Source organism: Squalius cephalus, assembly GCF_949319135.1.
Source record: "Squalius cephalus genome assembly, chromosome: 13".
Classification (NCBI taxonomy): Eukaryota; Metazoa; Chordata; class Actinopteri; order Cypriniformes; family Leuciscidae; genus Squalius; species Squalius cephalus.
In genome coordinates, this window is record NC_137134.1 from 9,522,748 (window position 1) to 9,539,664 (window position 16,917).

Sequence of the window (16,917 nt, forward strand, 5' to 3'; positions counted from 1 at the left end):
AAACAATCTGTATTGCATTAAGCGCAGTATTAAAGGTGACTTGACTTAACTTGACAGTGGCGGTTAGGTTTCGTGGTGTTGTTTGGGGAGGTCCTTCATGCTTGCTTTTTTTTCTTTCTAAAAATCGTACATTTCCGCGTGATTTGCATCATTCGAATTCTTACAAATTCTCCCGTGAGAATTCTGGATTTCCATTGGAATGACTAGATTTTGCCTGTGAAAATTTGCCAAATGACTGTAAATATAACCGCACCTTGACAGTGAAGTATCATTGTTGGAGAGAAACATTGTAGCTACTTTACTACTTTTTTTTTTTTTTTGTAGTGGTGCAAAAACAGCTGCTCTGATTTTGAAAGAAAAAGTATTTTTTAGTAAAAAGCTACCTAGCGGCGTAGCATGGAAAGATGCTACACATTTGTTGTGTTGCGCACAATGCAATAACAAAAATGCTCTAACATTAGCATGTAGCATTGCATCTCCTACTGTTGAGAAGTAAATTGATTTGAGTAAATTGGCGGTTTAAATCTCAGTTTGGAGATTATTTACATCTTTTTGTCAATATATTAGCAATATATTTATTATATCTTTCCCAGCCATTGATTGAAATTTCTGGCTTTCCGTGTTTTCACTGTTATACGGTAGGGGGCGCTATTACACATCTTCTGAAAGATGTGTAGATTCTGAATCTGTACTGAAAACACAGGAGAAGTAGCAGAAACAAAGCGATTGCATATGTAAGCAGATTCATATGTAAAATAACACGATCATCAACATAAAACATCATAGTAACTAAAACTGCCTAATGTTACTGAATGAAATGTCTACCCAGGACGAGTAATAGGCCTGTGAAGCTTTGGCGATGTTAATGAACTTGATCTACTCCATCTTTTTGATCATCGTTCTGAATCTAATCTGTATGAAGTCTTTGACAAAAACGTGTTTTTCTCAGCTTTTTGCTCAAAATGTTTTTTTTTTTTTTATGAAACCACATTCAAGTGTTGATAAAAAAATGTTTCTTTCTTTGTTTAAAAGCAGAGGCTGTTCTTTTGATATTTTGCCTATTCAGATATTTGAGAGACAATTTTGACACAAGGTGCATAATTCATGTTTTTATGTATTTATAACCATTCTTAAGCAGCAAAAGAGAATAATGGGACATGTAGTTTTGTCAAACTAAATTGTTACCTCATTAAATGGCTAAATGACTGGTATTTCAATAAAGCTTAATGTGTGGTGAAGTTTACCGTTGTTCGGCAAGTTTCAGAAATTTGCTTATTTTACCTTTGTTATTTTTCATCAACAATGCCAGTTTGTTTTTCACATGATATTTTTGCATCCATTAAGGAAAATTATGCCTCACTGTCACCAACACTGTAATTCATTATTTGATATAATAATATTCATATTTTATATTCATATTTATAATATTCATTATTAAATATAATAATAATGCAGGTTGCAGCATTGGTGTTCTTTGCTCCGGAGAGGTCAACTATTGGCAAGCTTCCATCTACACCGGGGTTAATACTCATTTATGAGAGGGAACAGGCATATGAGTCTCGGCTCAGGAAATCAATGTGCTTGCATGATTGCCATCCCCACGGTGGGTTGAGGGTCGGGGGAAGATGCCCGTCCTGCTGTGAAGAACCATAGGGAGGTTATGGTCTGTCCAGTTCATCAGCTACACAAGGTGAAGCCAACAATTCCCTGAAAATCAGAAATTACAATCTTAACATACAGGTTGTACTCGAACTCAAAAAGTAGCCCAGATGCTGTGATGATGATGAAACCTAAAAATATCACTTTAAATAGAGTAAAAAATCTATATTATGTTTTTTGTTTTTTTTACAATTTAAATTTTCCTTAGTGTGTAATGTTGGTGTTGGAGCTTGAAATAGGTGTGCACAGTTACAAACGCACAAAGTCACTGTTTCTGAACTCGCTGAAACGTCTCCATTGTAATCATGAGTTTTCTTCTGAGAATGAACACGTCACGATATTCCTCATTTAAATAATTCCCAAGGTATACGCAAAATAAAGGGGTGGAACCTGGTTGAGTTAGTTAGTAGTGTGTTGAAACTCAAGGTTATGGTAAGAGGCGTGACATTTCCCAAACATGATCGAAGTGGTTGACCAATCACAACACACTTGTCCAGCCGACCAATCCGAGCACATTGTGCTTTTTGGAAGGAGGGGTTTCATAGAGCCAGGAACTAAACAGAAGCGTGCGTTTCCGATCAATGATGTAACCCACTGCTTAACTCGTTGAATAAATCAATTAGCTAGGCACAACTGTTTCCCGAAACCGTATTGTCGCAATTTTGTCTTTCAACCACAAAGGTTAATGATGTAACGCAGGTGGTTGAGTAATAACTCATTTTAATAATGATCAAATTAATGCCATATTTTTGCTATAAATGACGGACATGACATCTGAGGACTAATTCTCATTTTCAAAGTTATTTAGCTTTATTTCCAGATTCAATCATAGGCTTGTTCTTATGTACTAGAGGACATGCAGTTTACATCTCTTGACAAACTAAAAGTCGTAAATGACATATGTATATATTCGAAATAAAATATATAGATTGTACTGAATGTCAGCTTGCTTATTTTACTCAAGATAATGATTTATTAAGTCATACAAACAAGAAACTAAGCTTCTCAATACTTAAATGGATGCGTCCTCATTTCCTCGTTCTTCCTTTTTTTCTGGCCTGTGACCAGGAAAACTATCAAAGAAAGCCATCTTGAAGGACATCTCGATTCTCTAATTGTTCCATGAGGAACGAGGACTGAGGAAGCTTCCAGAGGAACTATGAGTGAGGATGCACAGGTGTATCGGTCTGTCATTTGCGTTTCCCAAAAAGCATCGTTAACCAACTATGGTTGCAAGTTCCGTCGTTATCAGAATAGTTAATATTTCTCAAAACCATAGTTCCAATTAAACATTCGCAAACAGCATCTAAAAGTTGTGTAGTTGGAACGAAAGCTCTTGACCTGTAGTGAGAAGCACCCCTTTGTTTTCACTTAGCCTTTAGCTTAGCTAACTAGCTTAGCATTGCGTTAAATGGCTAAAATGCTCTTTTGAATAAAGCAAGGCATCACAATAAGTTTTATGTTTTGATCAGGCATTGAGGAAGGGGGATTAAACAGCTATTTTGATTTTGGAAATATTAACCAGTCTGGGCAGCCTAGATGATGTCAACTCAAAAGGATTTTTTTTTTTTTTTTTTTTTTTTTTTTTGGATGCAAATCATCCTTATTACATTTTGATTTTTTTTTTTCTTTGCAATAACGCCACTAGGATGTATATGTCACACTCTCACTTAGTTTGGACTTTGTTTTCAGTTTGCATCGTTTCCACTGTTGAGGTTTCTGATTAGTTGTCATTTAGTTCAGATGTGTGTTTTTAATTATCTTCATTTGTTTCTATTCATTTTCTGCCGGGTCTCGTCTGTGATATATGTGTTGTAAGCCGTTCTCTTTGTGTGATTTATGTTCCTGTGGATTTATTAAAGATAACCTTTTCCTTTATCATCGTGTTCAACGTTGTGACAGAAGACCCGATCTAGAAGTGATTACATTACGCGTTGTGTATTGTTAGACCGTTTCGTCTCGTGTTTTTTGTTTTTTTGAAATTTTTCTGTTTGTTCATCATGGACAATCCTGTTTTTTTGTTAATTGGCCTTGAGCAAGGTAATCGCTCCCTCGAGGAACACTTGGAAGATTTAATCTTTCTTGCCAACCTATCAAGCTTCCCTGACGACTGCCTTTGCACGTTTCTGTATACCGGCCTTAACACCGCCACCAAAAAGCAGTTGTCCGGGGAGGGTCCTCGTGGGAGCTTTGCTGACTTTGGGTGCTGGCGTCTTGTGGATCGCCACTCACTATCGGACCCATTGGCAAAGACGCCACTCCCACTCCTAAACAAGTGCCAAGCCCAGTACCATCCCGTTGCGAGGAGGAACGCCATGAGCCCACCGCAAATGAAGAGAGTGCCTCAGCCATGATGTCTGAGCCCGCGCCAGGAGGAGTGACATCATCTACGAGCCTGAGGGGAGCCCATTTGACCAGGTGTGCGAGCCGGCTGTACAATCCATCGCCGTGGGATTCCTTGTGGAGTACGAGGGGATGGAAGCGAGCCCTGCCCATCCTTACGCCACTGAGAGTGAGTACCGGTTGGATTTAATGGACCTTTTAAGTGTGTGGAGAGATGAATTCCCTGTGCTCCTTCATTATGCCCTCATGTGACTCTTCATCATCAGCTGTGCTAACCCAACCCAGCCTCACTCTCACACCAACTCTTAAATTTGCCATGTGGAATGCTTTGTTTTTTGGCACTTGTTTCAGTCTCCCCCTCAGTCTTCAGCCACTCCTGCCACCCAGTCATTCCTGTCTCCCATCAGCCCCTCTGTACCACTTCAGCATCCTCTCAGTGGCGTGGCTCCGACTCTGGCCTCAGAGCACTCCCCCTCGACCCGTCGCCCTGGCTCCTGTGCCTGCCCGTCTTCCTCCCTCGACTCCAGAAGTGACCGCCGGGCATTCGGCCTCACCGGGCTCCCTTGGTACATCGGCTCTGCCTGGGTTGGACATCGCACCACCTTCGCAGCAGACTTGCGGGCTGTTCGCTGCCCTCCACCCCTTCATTTGCGGCTAGCTCCGCCCTCCCTTAAGCTTCATCTCAGCCCTTGGTCGCTCCGGATCCCTGCTTACACCTCGGGGGAGGGGGTGGGGGGTCATAGCTGATGCTCCGTCGCGGCCACCAACGTCATCAAGGTCGCTTCGCTTCATCGGCTCTCCGGCTACGCGGTGGGCTCCACCTCCAATGTCTCCCTTGCCTCCTGTTGTCACCATGGTATCATCTGGCTGTCTTCCTCCATGGCTCCTTCCGTCGTGGAGCGCAGTCCTGTTTGGGCACTGGGATACCATCTGCCTTTCCGTGTTCAGGGCCACCCGCTGGATCAGCCCACCTTCTGCACCACCATGGACTCTTTTGTTTGGCCCTCTCCCAGTTGTTCGTTCTCCAGCTAAGCCTCCATCCATCTGTCGGTCCATGGTCTAGGAGGAGGCGTACCGTCACACTCTCACTTAGTTTGGACTTTAAGTAAGTTGTCATGGTTTCTAGTTGTCAATTAGTTCAGGTGTGTGTTAATCATCCTCATTTGCTTGTATACTTAAGTCCTCTGTGTCTATTCATTTGATTTCGGGTCTCGTCTGTGATATGCGTTGTAAGCCATTCTCTTTGTGTGATTTGTCTTCTTGTGGATTTATTAAAGATAACCTTTTCCTTCATTATCGTGTTTGTGAGTGTTTTACAACACAGCATTGTCCCAGACTGGAAAAGACTGTAGAATTTGTTGAATGTTAGAAAATATTCATGAATAAATGTTTTGGAAATCCAAGGTTATAAGTCAATCAAATAAACATCTACCACCCACTTACACATTCAATTAAAATAACATCTCCTCTGACAAACAAGAAGGCATGAAAATATGTACTTGTAAACATGACAATAGCTCAAGGAACTTTTTTTTTTTTTGGTCTCAATGTCATTCGCACACCTGTTGACATTTCCTAGGCCTTTAAACAAAGCATATTCTGGCCGGCCTTGACTGCGCAGACGCCACCAAACATGGTTCCCATAGAAACCAGGAAAAGGGTTTTAGGAGCCATGTGTCACTGTAAAAGTGTTTTGAAATATAAATCTGTTGGGCTTGAGGGTAGCAATATGCACACATTACTGTCAAGGTTCATGGTAATCTAGAAATACAAAGAATAATTTGCTTGACTTTACAGTGATACTGCATTACAGTAGATAAATAAGCTAATGGCTTAAATGTGGTAAGGTTTGGTAATCTTAGTTGTCAATTTGGGGTTCAGGCTGTTTTATTGTAATTGTATGATTATTTTGGATGTTAGGAACTCTGAAAGGAGGACAGTACACATCAGTTCAGGTTAAGATCTATTCAATCCCTAAAGCAGTAAGTACTGGCTGGACTCAGTGATGGTTTGATAGGACTTTTCATCCAAATTATAGGATACCTCACATCATCAATCCATCAAAAATGCACTATAGTCTTGCTCAAAGTTCCACTGTGGTCTCACACATGTTTCGCAGATGGTCTTGGTAGATTTGAAGCCCTAAAATCTAAAATAGCACCACAGCAAGAGCCATTGATTGGTTTCTGTGATACTATGGCTGAGCACAGAAAGATGCTTCTGCCTTCCAGCAGATGTTTCACTCGCTTTAAATTTTACAACATATGTCGAGTATTGTAACATATGTCCTGTTCAAACTGACAGCGATTTTATTGCTGCAGGTCACCAGGTTCAACGGCTAGTAGGCGTTCTTACAGCTGGATGCCCTAATGTTGGTGGGCTGTGTAACTGACTAGCTTTTGAAAATGTTTTCACCAAAAAAATACATAGGCCTATACATATATATATATGTTTTGCACAGGCTGTTGTCAGAATAGTCCAAAAAATAAAGAATTCCACCCTGCAGCAACAATACCATAATCTCTATTTCATTTTGTCATGTTTGAAAGCTGTGTACAGAAGTGCTCCTACATGTCGATTTGAAGTGCACATTCAATACAATTAAGAGCACTTCTTTTACACAAGGGAGGCGATACAACCAAGTGGACTAAACTGAGTCTTCATCACTGTTCAGTTGCATGTAAATTTAGACTTTTCTCAACTTTGTTGTCACTAATTGTCGCTAGCAACTGCCTGAAAATCAATTGGTACCAGTTGCTTTGTTGCTGCTGGTGTAAATGGGGCTTAATTACACATTTTAAAGGACATATTTCTCTGGTGCAACTGTATTGACTCCAGCTCTGGCACTGATCTCATTGTTTGCTTGTACTTATCAATAGCTGAAATTAGCTGTATCGCCTTTCTTTTTCTTCAGGGAACCAAGGCTGAATTCACGCTCCCTTCCTCTCCAGTTAATCAGGAGGGGGGCAGGCACAGTTCAAGCTGAACCACCGTTAAAGGTCAACCTCAGCCTTGGGATTGAGACACCAGCAGTTTGGAGAGGGATATAGTTGATTTTGCTGTTTTAATCCACAGCAGATCAAATGCCACAACATTTGTTAAACTAACAGCTCAGAGCAAACTGAAACATTGCTTCCTAGCATGGTATCATCAGGGTTTTGTTGTGCATATAAACACACACTTAACTTAAAGATTATCTCACAATAAAAACCTGAACAATCTTTACATGAGGTTTCTTTTTTAATATCTCATATTTCCTAAGGAAATAGTATGTATGTAGCAAGCTAATCTGAATGTAGAAAGCCACAATTTCCATGTAGCTTATATTGTATCTACTTTCTCTGAAGGGCATAGCTTTTAGCTTAGCTTAACTAATATTTTTGTACAGTAGTAAGCAGCAAAGCAAGCTAGCAACATTTTTGAATAGCTTACTCAACACTACTGCATTATTATTATTTTTTTTATATAAATATGCATTAATCACGTCTGACTTATAGCCTGTTAAAAATAGCTTACATTTAAATAGCAAGATACTTTGTAGTATAAACAACTATCTCTGAAGGGTAGCAGTCAGCTTAGCTAATATTTTTGTAAAGTAATTTGCAGATTAGTTAGCTATCAAAATGTTTAGAGTTGATGTTTTTATAATCATGTTATGTATCAAAGTGCGGCTGACTGTCCAGGGCTGAGTTCATATGCAAAGAGACGCATGACGCAGAATGAACGATAGAATATGTTTAATGAACACCAAGAATTACCAATACACACCACACATAGACGACACCAAACAATGAACTAAGGGAACTAAAGGCTGAAATACACGGAGGATGGTAATCAACAGAACAGGCAACAGGTGTGAAACCAATTAGAAACCATGGTAATAAACTATGAAGGAGAACTCAGGGAAATGGTGACAGGAATATGAAACAGAACATTACATTAAAACAAAACTGAACAAGACAGAACCTAATCATGACATGATCATGACATTTAACATTTTTAAACTTAACACAATCTTATTTTTTATTCTTAAAGTAAAATCTTTTAGTTAAATCGTTTGTTATTGGTGGATCTCATATGAGTGACAGGTTGCCCCACCCTCGCTCCAGTAAACACTACATCAGGGAAAAGAAGAGATGGAAGGGGAAGGTACTTTTTCATTACACATTAATAAAAATAAAATTGTACATACCAATTATTTATTAAAAAAAAGTGCAATATATACTGTATGTACTGTATGTAATAAAAAAAAGATTTTAATTATATATATACACTCACCTAAAGGATTATTAGGAACACCTGTTCAATTTCTCATTAATGCAATTATCTAATCAACCAATCACATGGCAGTTGCTTCAATGCATTTAGGGGTGTGGTCCTGGTCAAGACAATCTACTGAAGTCCAAACTGAATGTCAGAATGGGAAAGAAAGGTGATTTAAGCAATTTTGAGCGTGGCATGGTTGTTGGTGCCAGACGGGCCGGTCTGAGTATTTCACAATCTGCTCAGTTACTGGGATTTTCACGCACAACCATTTCTAGGGTTTACAAAGAATGGTGTGAAAAGGGGAAAACATCCAGTATGCGGCAGTCCTGTGGGCGAAAATGCCTTGTTGATGCTAGAGGTCAGAGGAGAATGGGCCGACTGATTCAAGCTGATAGAAGAACAACTTTGACTGAAATAACCACTCGTTACAACCAAGGTATGCAGCAAAGCATTTGTGAAGCCACAACACGCACAACCTTGAGGCGGATGGGCTACAACAGCAGAAGACCCCACCAGGTACCACTCATCTCCACTACAAATAGGAAAAAGAGGCTATAATTTGTACGAGCTCACCAAAATTGGACAGTTGAAGACTGGAAAAATGTTGCCTGGTCTGATGAGTCTCGATTTCTGTTGAGACATTCAGATGGTAGAGTCAGAATTTGACGTAAACAGAATGAGAACATGGATCCATCATGCCTTGTTACCACTGTGCAGGCTGGTGGTGGTGGTGTAATGGTGTGGGGGATGTTTTCTTGGCACACTTTAGGCCCCTTAGTGCCAATTGGGCATCGTTTAAATGCCACGGCCTACCTGAGCATTGTTTCTGACCATGTCCATCCCTTTATGACCACCATGTACCCATCCTCTGATGGCTACTTCCAGCAGGATAATGCACCATGTCACAAAGCTCGAATCATTTCAAATTGGTTTCTTGAACATGACAATGAGTTCACTGTACTAAAATGGCCCCCACAGTCACCAGATCTCAACCCAATAGAGCATCTTTGGGATGTGGTGGAACGGGAGCTTCGTGCCCTGGATGTGCATCCCACAAATATCCATCAACTGCAAGATGCTATCCAATCAATATGGGCCAACATTTCTAAAGAATGCTTTCAGCACCTTGTTGAATCAATGCCACGTAGAATTAAGGCAGTTCTGAAGGCGAAAGGGGGTCAAACACAGTATTAGTATGGTGTTCCTAATAATCCTTTAGGTGAGTGTATATATACACACACACATACATATTTCATGGTGACTTTAATAGGTGTCATTGGTTTAGGTACCCTTTCAGATATCGCAAGTGCAGCTCTGTTATTTAATTCTAAATACTGACATTTCAGTAAAAGGCCTTTATGTTTACAGTTCTGCTTGAAGTGCATGTCATCCTTGGTTGAAGCAGCATTATTGTTCTCTTCGCAACATAACCTGACTGCACTCTCCAAATGTCACCTACAAATTGGTGAGTTAACATGTTAGCCATTGTAGAGCTTATTTCCATGACCTGTATATGTTATATGTGCATGTTTATATATTGGTGAAGGTCATAGGATGCTCTTGCTTTCAATCACTGAAACACAATAGAAGCCATTCCAACGGCACGTCTCAGTTGAATGAACATTTGCAGCCTTTTATTGTACCTATGTGGCAATTCGTAAGGAAGCAGACGTACTTATGAATGAACAAATCAATTGCAATTTAACAAGGACATAATTGAATACCAATGTAAAAGGTGAACCCTGCATGTCTCAACAGGTTTATGACTAAAAAGTCATTTTTTTGTGTGTCAAAATGTCGTTTCCCTCCCAAGAGGTATCTGAGGGGATTTGTGCCAGTAATACTAAGTACGAATTACACATGCCATCTGTAGCCCTGTAGATTGCCTAAATGTTTTGCATGGCCTCGGACTAAGTTGGTATGTTTTTCTGTCTTGCGATGTACATTTGAATATTTCCCCATTTCAAAGTTCCTGTGATGCAGATTTGGAAGGTCCCTGAATCCCTGGTTTCTATGACGCAGGTAAGGCTTAAAGAATAATCAGTACATCAGTAAAAGGCTAGCTCGTGTGGAAGATATGAAAGTTCTGTTATTGTTCGTCTGAAACCAATGCAATTATCTGAAATGGTTGTTCGTACTTATGAGCAGATGACTTTTTATATCTCAGTGACTTTTCCTATGTAAAGCCAATTAAGTTATGAACAAAATGTATGTTTAAGAAAGTAAAAATGTCTAGTGTCTGAAAATTGCGTATTCAAACATTTTCATTCTACATCATTTCCGTAACCAACAACCAATAATTAAAGAATACATGTATTATTATTGTTATTATGAATTGCCATAAGTTTTTTTTATATATATATTCAGATAATAGCACTGGTTCCCTAAATATGTAGATAGACAGACAGACAGATGATAGATAGATCAATCCTTTTCATTACAGATTTCTGATATTATATATATTTGTGCTATTTGGCCAAACTACACTGAGGCTAAATAGCTGGTTGTTGACCTTTCACTGACAATGTAATTCATCATAGAGATCGGATGTAGGTCACTTGTTCGCAACTATTTTGGTTGGTCATTGAACAATATTCCTATCAATGAATTATGATTTCAGTGGCAAGTTTAGGGAAAGGTTTGTTGATCCAGGCCCAACACGAGATGTTGATCCAGCAATGTGTCCTACTTGACAAAATCAGTCCACAGTGTAGGTTCGCCATCACCGTAATGTGTCAACCAAGACCCGCTTTGCTTGTGATCCTTCCAATCTCAAATGCCCTGACATTCAGGTGTCCGTAGGGAAAGGGTAAATACCACAGAGCAAATATTTTATCCGAGGTTACGCTGCCTGAACTGTACACAGCATTTTCCCATAACTAGCAGATAGTGATCTCTCTTGGTCTTATGGGGGTGGGAACTAGACTTTCAACACATAACTTTAAGGGTCACTGGCGGTGTGGATCCTGTGAAAGGTGCATGGTGGGGGGTGGGTTCTCTAAAGGTTGATGGATGGTTTATATCAGGGGTCGGGAATCTATGGCTTACGAGCCATATATGGCTCTTTTGAGGATTTTATATGGCTCTCCAATTTTCAAATGTTGACTGAAAATACACCCTCGAACATGATGATAAAATTATTTTTAAACTATTAGCATACCTGATTAATGTATAATTATGAATGTGTCAAATTAAATAAAATGTGTTAAAAATATTTAGGTAAGAGACTCGCAGCTTGAAAATTAGTGTTTTTAAATCACGGTTGAGGGTGCATTTGCTTGCCCAGGCTTATGGTTGAGCTAGTAGTTGAGTGTATCTTGTTTTACTGTTGTGTATTTTAATTGTATTTAGTTTGGTGTCATATTTAATGTTTTTTGTATTTTGGCTATTTATGCTGTTGGAATATTGTTTTAAATGGAAAGCACTTTGGCCGACTCATGTTGTTTTTAAATGTGCTATACAAATAAACTAACTAACTAACTAACTAGCAGCTTAATACAATTGACAGTGGCGTTTGGCCTGTAGCTAGCCTACCTTTCAGAGAGCTGAATTTTAATTGGACAACGTGGTTAGGCCTGCGTCCTGTCCAGATCAAGTTAAACAACTACCTAGCTAGCTAAATTAAAATTGAAAATGGCGAAAAGAAAAAAAGACGACGATTACCGTTCATTCCAGCCCGAATGGACTGATCAATTTGCATTTGTGGAGAAGTCGGGGTCCGCAGTGTGTCTCATTTGCAATGATCGTATTGCATCGCTCAAAAAGTCAAAATGTTAAGAGACATTCTGAGACGCACCATGCAGCATTCGCCGCAAAATATCACGATGGGGAATGTAGGAAAAAAAAGAAAAAAAAAAAAGAAACTGAAACCAGCACTTCTGAGGTAAATTTTTCCAGGATTATATTACTATTACGCTATTATTATTCCTCACAGCGTTGCAAGACGACGTAAAGTACATTTCATGAATCTGATTAAACTTGATGTGTTTTATCGAGTTGATGTGGCAGGTTGACAGAATTGCATGGATTGCCTCAGATCATTTGCGTTTCAATAGTGCGCGCTCTCCTTAGGCGTGTTCACATTAGCAGATAATGAGTTGTCATGAGAACGACTGACATCTCTCTCTTTTCATACAGTTTACATAAAGTGAGAATATTTGTTTTCGTTTTGAATTACATCATTTAAAAGTAGACACTTAAATGATTATAAATATATGTAGCACCCTTCTCCCTTCGATTTAAGTGGGAGGGGCCCTGGGTAAGTTTATTTTTAGATCTCTCTAAGTAGCCTCTGAATATTATTAATTTTATTTCAATAAACCCTTATCTTTTCAATTAGTGTGCTTAATAATAGACTAAAATAACCACAGAGTCTGAAGTAAAATATAAACTTTTAGTAGTTTACTCAAAAAAAAAAAAAAAAAAAAAATAGCAATTGGAGATCAAATAAAAGTTAACCCTTTAAAGTTTTACAATAAAAGGATCTTTCCTCCTTCAAACTCAAATCAACAATTTACAAATACAACACTGTATTAATATTCCTTATCACTCTGGTGATTTATATAACAGATAAACTAATAAGATGGACAGTAAACACACAAAATGCCCCAAATATCACCAATGTGTTGATTAGTATACTCAAGTCTATGGAGTTAGAATCATGCCAAAACCTCACACACACACAAAACGTGTTTTACTCACACCCAACGATTCACAAACAAACTCAGTGTGGTTTGCAAATATAAAACATCACTCACAAACTAATGCATTTTGTTCTGCAAATAAAAAACATACCTATCAAACAAATACAGTATGTTTTACATATACAAAGAAACGTATTTCTTCAATGACAAAAATATCCTCCAAGTACAAACTCAAATCTTTCAAGTACAAAAAAAAATCCTTCAAGTAAAAAAAAAAACCATCAAGTACAAAACAAAATCCTTCAAGTACAAAACAAAATTCTACAAGTACAAAACAAAATTCTACAAGTACGAAAAACTGTCACGTGACTTTTGGCACTAATTTTCCGCCTTGCTGATCCACACACAAATGCCTTCAGATCCACACGCATGCTAGTAAAACGGTCATGTAATTCGCACTCCACAACAGCAGGTGGCGCTGTTACCTACTTGCTTTAGCGCCGCCACGGACATGGAAAGAGAAGAGAAGAAGAAACGCTAGCGTGGGGGACGTATTTTGAACAAGATGAGCGGCCAACAGGTGAGTTTGCAGTCGTTGCTGGTGAAAAATCAAATGTTAGAAATGTTAGTATATTTAGTTAGTAAATATCAAACTCATGAAATGTCTGTCGTGGGTAGGGTGAATGGCCGTAGCCAGCTATGAGGTCACCAAGGTCCGGACCTCGGTAAAAAAATGTATATTCAAAAATAAAATTTCAAGCTCTCTGAATGATTAATTAGCCTTTTAAAGCACTTCATATGAGTGTTTGCAATTCATGTCGCTGCGAGAAGGTAACGTTAGAACAGTGAACGGGGCTTGAGAGCGTGTTGTGAGTGAGGGCGCGGGTGAAACCTCCGTGTTGCCAGATCCACCTATTATACGTCTCTTTGGACTCGTTTTTCCCATTTATTGTGACACTTTAGGAAGTTTTTTTTATTATTACCTTTCCAAGTTAATGTGAAGTGGCGAAGTTATGAGATGATGATAACAATAGAAAGACTGGTAAAAAATATGTCTGGCCATTTTATTTGTTTATGATGCACATAGTTCAATTACCAGTTAATCTACAGTTTACAGTAGTTGGTTGTCGTTATACTGCAGTGCATTTAAATCTCTGTAGCTTTTTCAGTAGTTAAGTACTTTGGATCATGTAGTTTAGCTAGTTAATTACAAACTGCAAATTCATAGTATTCAAATAACATTTTTTTTTCACCCTATAAAGTCCACAACAATAGGAAAAGTAGTTGATAAGGGAATGGGGTTTCACTTTTATGTGTTTTTGTAGTGCTGTCATGAAATCTAGGCTATGTGGTTTTAAAAAAATTTGAGTATTTAGAAATATGATTTCATAAGTATTTTGCATGTCTTGATGTGTCATATTTTGCAGTGTTAACAATGCACTTAAGATTGCACCCCTGTGTTAAGTACCCTTTTTGCTTTTTTAGAGCAATTCAGGAAAAAAAAAAATACAAAAGTAAGAAAGTTAATACACGTCTTTGCTGAAATGTATTGTGCTGTTGTTGTTAACAAGCCATGGTTCATTTGCTCTGCTCTTAGGATTGCACGTGTCCTGGGACAGGAGAGGGTGTGAGTGGGAAAACCCACTGCTGAAACTTGGCCCTGGTTTGTCCTCATGGATGAGGTGTTGGGACAGAGGCATTGCACCAACCCCTGTCCTCATTGCCTCAATCCCTGAGGACACACCAGGGCCGAATTCAGCAGTGGGTGCCCACGGTGAGGCAGCAGCACCAGCAGCATGAAGGCAGCGAGACAGAGGGCAACTACAAAGGGAGGCAGAGGCGAGGAGGGCACTGGAGAGTAGGGAGAGGATGGACAGGCTGTTTTCTCTTCTTGAGAGAATGATTGAAAAATATATATTTTTTATTCTTGTTTAACTTTTTTCACTTTTATTTTTTAAAAGGAAAGAAAAATTCTGTGTTTTTATGCAACTTTAAATGTGTAAATAAAAGAGAATGAATTGTTCTGGTCATTGTTTATTTTTGTAATGACAGTAATAATTTCTACATGAAACAAATTCTTCTATACTTTTTTTTTTCAAATACAATTGGTAAATGAAAATCATTTGTTCCACACGCTACATTAAAGTACTTTTTCCAACTATGAACAACATAAAATAAAATAAGATAAAATATAAAACATAAAATAAGAAAAAAATGATGTAGACTTCTATTGAGCTGAGCAGGGAAACACTGGAGCTGCTGGACCAGGATGGGCTGCCCCTCCTGCTGGTGGGACATCATCTGGGATGGTCTCCAGAGTGTTTGAGTGCATATTTCCACTATCCACTAAGTTGTCTACCAACAGGTTTGCAGGGCTGATTCAATCGACGGCTCCCATGTCACTGAGGTTTTTTTTCTTTTCTTTTTTCAAAGAGTATATTTCTGAAAAAAGTACTTTTAATAACTACTAATACTGCATTGGGGGAAACCTACTAAAACCTTAGTTAAGCAAAATTATCTTGTTAATGTACTTAAGGTATCAAGAGTAAAACTAGAGGTGTTTTCTGCAGGGGAAAAAACTCCTTGTCAGGGTTTCTATTATAGTTTTGTATTTATATTATGCTACTACTGCATTTTACTTCTGAATATTTTCAAGGTTGTTACATTATTGTTTAGTTTAATTTAAAATCATGTGTGGGGAAAAAAGTACTTCAGTAGGTTACTTCACATTTGTACGTGAATACTTAACGAAATATGCAGTTCCGAAAATTAAAGAAACAAAATGTAGGTCTATTGTCACAATATTAACAAATTGTTGCTAACAACAGCGTCCTATACAAAGGGCGCATCTGACGCGCTCGGACCGGTCTAGCCTACGGAGGATTGTTCTTGTCTCCTGGCAACTGTGACAGCTGCCGGTGACGAGCGCGAGAAATACTGGACTTTTTTATATTCAGTTGGGTTTTATATTCAAACCGGGCTAAACCGAAAATACATGACCTGGCAGCGCCGGGGCTGAAACATCCTGTCCTCCAGTAAAATATAAAACATAAAAAATACAAAAGCCAATTCTGGCTCCATAGCTGTTTACTCAATTAGGCTATCAAATGAATTATCAGGTTCACAGCTGTCCTCTCGCACCGCTGCTTGGCACCTGGAGCGGTGATCAGAAACACCTGGTTGCGCAATTAGGAAATCCTACGAAGTCTACATGGTGCGTCCTTCGAAGGACGCATATAGGCTGCATCCTTGAAGTCTTCAGTCCTTCGAAGAATGCAGCCTTCACGTTGGAACACAGCTATCATGTTCAAAACGTCCCTAGCGTTTCTTCTTCTCTTCTCTTTCCATGTCCGTGGCGGCGCTAAAGCAAGTAGGTAACAGCGCCACCTGCTGTTGTGGAGTGCGAATTACATGACCGTTTACTAGCATGCGTGTGGATCTGAAGGCATTTGTGTGTGGATCAGCAAGGCAGAAAATTAGTGCCAAAAGTCACGTGACAGTTTTTCGTACTTGTAGAATTTTGTTTTGTACTTGTAGAATTTTGTTTTGTACTTGAAGGATTTTGTTTTGTACTTGATGGTTTTTTTTTTTACTTGAAGGATATTTTTTTTTGTACTTGAAAGATTTGAGTTTGTACTTGGAGGATATTTTTGTCATTGAAGAAATACGTTTCTTTGTGTAAAACATACTGTATTTGTTTGATAGGTATGTTTTTTATTTGCAGAACAAAATGCATTAGTTTGTGAGTGATGTTTTATATTTGCAAACCACACTGAGTTTGTTTGTGAATCGTTGGGTGTGAGTAAAACACGTTTTGTGTGTGTGTGAGGTTTTGGCATGATTCTAACTCCATACAAGTCCAACGAGTCTTTGTTGTCTCAACACAACTGTTACGGCTCACATAAACATTCCCCAACAGTAATCAAAAACACCCGGGTGTCAATTCAAATATACAAATCTAAATAAATTAAATACCCTGTTGCAGCTAGGCCTGATACGATGCTGG